Below are 4207 nucleotides of genomic sequence, written 5' to 3'. Positions count from 1 at the left end.
TGATATTTAATTTATAAATTTACACTTTACTTATGAAAAATATTGAAAAATTTATAAAAATTAATTTATTAGAATAAAATTACAAATTTTAATAATAATATTATATTTTTTTAAAATATATAATTTAGTTTTTAATTAATTTAATGAATATTTAAATTTATAGTTTAAATATATTAAACTCGTTTAGGCTCGATAAAAGCTTGAATAAGCTCGTGAGTCATGAATATATTCGTTAAATAAGCTCGAGCTCGGCTCGTTTATAAATGAATCGAGCTTGAACATTCAAAAGCTCGGCTCGGCTCGTTTACATCCCTAGTTTTTAGTTACGTAATTATAGATGCAAATATTATGTAACTTTTAATTACATGGATATTGTGATTAAGTTTGGATTTTGGAATTTGATTTTTTTGTGAAGATTCCTCCTTAATAAAAATATGCCACATATAAAGTAATTGATTTAATAATTTGTAGTTGTGATTAAGTTTGGAATTTGATTTATATGTATATATATGCAAATATTATGGAATATTTAATTACATGATTATTATGATTAAATTTGGAATTGGAATATTTTGTAAATATTTCTCCTTAATCAAAATATGACACATGTAAAGTAATTGATTTAATAATTTGTAAAATTATGATTTTTTAAAAACAATCTTTTTTTTATGTTTTTGTTCTCAAAATTTCCATTTTTCAAATATTTGGTTGGATTTAATTTTAAATTTTTATTTATGATTTTTAAATTTTTTTGAAAGCAAATATTATCAAGGAAATGCTGAAATCAGAGAATAATGAATAATCATGTGTATTTTAAGTGGATATATATGTATATAAATAGATGCAAATATTAAAATATTGAGTTTGATATTAGATACAAATTTCTACTTGTAAATTGAGAAATAGAGTAGAAAATATTGATAATTCTTGTTTAGTAAACTAGAAGAATTAATGATATTGATTTTTTTAGGAATTAAACTGGTGGATAGTCAAGTGAAGTCGAACCTATAGAATTTGTCTCTCATTGAATTTTTATCTCGCGAATTCATCGTTAATTAATTTTAATCATTGCAATTTGTATTTACTTGAACTCAAAATATTTTCGTAGCTCTACATAGGATTAAGATTTTATTGGTTGCAAATTTTTAATATAATATTATTTTATTCATTTTCTGTTGGATCGACTTGGATTTAATTCATATATTATAACTTGACATCGTACGCTTGCGAGCGAAAATCATGCAACAAGTTTTTGGCGCCGTTGCCGGGGAATGAATTTTTTTATTTATGTTAAATTGAGCTAATGGTATTAATTTTGATTTAGATCATTTTTTTATTTTATTGGTTCTAATTTTAAATTTTCCTCCTTTGTTTATGCAGTTTATGCGAAAAAACCAAAGTTACGACTCGCTGTTCTTTGATCAGAAAATTGAGAAAACTGCGAAAGCATTGAGAAAAGCTAGAAGAGAAAAGTTGCAACAAATGGCTGAAAATAGAGAAAACTGAGGAGGAGGTGAAAATAACGGTCCGGTGCCAATCAGAGATCATTTTAGACCGTTGATCAACAATCACTATTCCGAAATTTCTCGGCAGAATATCACAGCTAATAATTTTGAGTTGAAGCCAACATTGATCAACATGGTGCAGCAGAATTAGTTTAGAGGTGCTGCTACTGAAGGTCCGAATTTTCACTTGCGTACTTTTCTGGAGATCGCTGATACTGTGAAAATTCATGGTGTTACTGAGGACACCATCAGACTACGACTATTCCCGTTCTCTCTTAAGAATAGTGCCCGTAGTTGGTTACAATCACTGCCTCTTGGGAGTATTACAACATGGCTTCTACATTTCTTGCTAAGTATTTTACACATGTCAAGTCTGCCCAACTGAAAGTTGAGATCACTACAATTAGACAGCAAGATTTTGAGCAGTTGTATGAATCTTGGTGGCATTACAAATAATTACTACGAAAATTCCCAAACCATAATTTTGCAGATTGGGAGCAGATAAAATTGTTGGAAAACTGGCGTTCAGATCAATCACGATTGATACCCGGTGCAGCGGAAGTTTAAAATTTTTAGTATGGAACAATTCCATAGTGTGGGTATCAACCATACGATTAAATTATTTGTGTGTGTAAAATTAAATAACTATTATTAAATTTTACCTTCAATCTCGAAGCGAGATTATTGGACACCACACAGATTTCTCTGCGCTTCTTGTATCTCCCTGGAACTGATGAACAAGTTTTCCTTCAATCAGGTCCACGAATGGAGGTTTAATCCCTCTGATAGATTGCACTAGAAAATCTATCAGAAGTTTTCTGCGAAGAGAATAACGAATTTGATTCGCTAATCCTATCTGCAATTCAAAATCACAGACCGGAAAATCTCTGACAGAGAGAGGGAGGGGCGGCCGAATTTCTAGAGAGAGCTAGGGTTTTTTTCGAAAACTGTCTCTCAAAATTATGACCAACTGTGTGTAATTTCTGTACTGCAATAACTTATTTATAATGCAGGCCACTAACACCTTAGGGCCCATTAGTCATAAGTTGAGGCCCGACAAGCAAAGCCCGCATGTTCAGAAATTAATATAAAATTCATCGTGACTCCGATTGATAAACCGATTTTACCAATATGCACAGAAACCATTTCTGCACATTTTAAAGTCAAGATAAATTTTCCTGAATCCGAATTCAGTGGTTTCCAAAAATGTACATCCCTATGTCATTTTAGGAAATCCTACTCCCTTACTCTTATTTAAGAAGTCCAACTTCTTTATTCATTAAATTTAACTCTTTAAATTTAACTATCTCAACGGGGATTAAAACTCCATTACACTGTGTGACCCTCAATGGTTCAGGGATACAGCTAGCCGTGGGCTCACAACTCCTTGTGACTCGGAACAACGATTTCCGACTTGCCCAACGAATCATGGTAAAGCGCCTAGCAACATCGCCCCATGATTCCCTAGGTATCACTGATAGTGCCTACAAGAACCAGTAGATTTTGGTTAGCGTACAGTACGGTCCCTTCATCCATATATCCCGATCGAATCAACAACCATTGGTATATCGAGAGTCGCTCAAGATTCGATAACTATGCAATACATCTTGAAGATCAAATTAGTGACATCGCATGTGCTACTAAGAAACCATTTCTTAAATCACATCAAGTACTCTGGCCAGAGATTCGTCACACTAATATCTCCTCAGATCGCATAGGATATCCACACTCGCAAGTATGTGGTGAATCCTTGACAACAATGCATCGACTCCTATATGTGTTGTAACTGTACCCAATCCCGACACCTGATGACCCCCATAGAGTCGGTAAACGAGTCAAAGCACAGTACTAGCATATAGAGTCTCCATGATGTTTCAAGTAGTAAGGACTAATGGTGTACAACCAAAACCGCGGACTTTATCCACTCGATAAGTGATAACCACTTGGAAAGTCCGGATAGGGTAGTTCGATTATTCATCCTATGAATATCCATTTGCATGCTTCGAACATCTCCATGTTCCCTACCAATGAAACGTGGTACTCCGCATCGCAAATGCTAGTCTCAAACTCGAGCGATCCTTATCCTTATTATTGGACGGCTCAATCGACTAGGAACAGTTTAGAATATACAGTGACTATAAGATGTATTTCATGATAGACATCCCCATGTTCTACCACATCTTACATACACTATAGTATATTCAAGGTCTTTATCAAAACAACAATAGTATATCATAATATAACAATATGAAGAAAGATAAAGTCATTGCCATTATTAAAAGTGTAAATTACATTAAACAAAAGATCGTTTGTACAAAGAGTCATCAAAGCCCATAGCCACAAGTTGGCTCACTGGGCACCCACTCTTTCAATCTCCCACTTGCCCTATAGCCAACTAGTCATACTACGTAGACCCATTGCTTCGCGATGTTTGTCAAACAATGGTCCTGGCAAGGGCTTAGTAAGCGGATCAGCGATATTGTCTGCAGAGGCCACTCGTTCGACAGTGATGTCTCCTCTTTCCACAATCTCCCGAATGATGTGGTATTTCCTCAGTACGTGTTTGGATCTTTGATGAGACCTTGGTTTCTTTGCTTGAGCAACGGCACCCGTGTTGTCACAGTACACCGGGACTGGACCAACAAATTCAGGAATGACGCCCAACTCTTGGACGAACTTTCTCATCCAAACGGCCTCTTTAG

This window comes from Henckelia pumila, chromosome 4, assembly GCF_033568475.1.
Source record: "Henckelia pumila isolate YLH828 chromosome 4, ASM3356847v2, whole genome shotgun sequence".
NCBI lineage: Eukaryota > Viridiplantae > Streptophyta > Magnoliopsida > Lamiales > Gesneriaceae > Henckelia > Henckelia pumila.
This window is presented reverse-complemented; position numbering follows the sequence as displayed.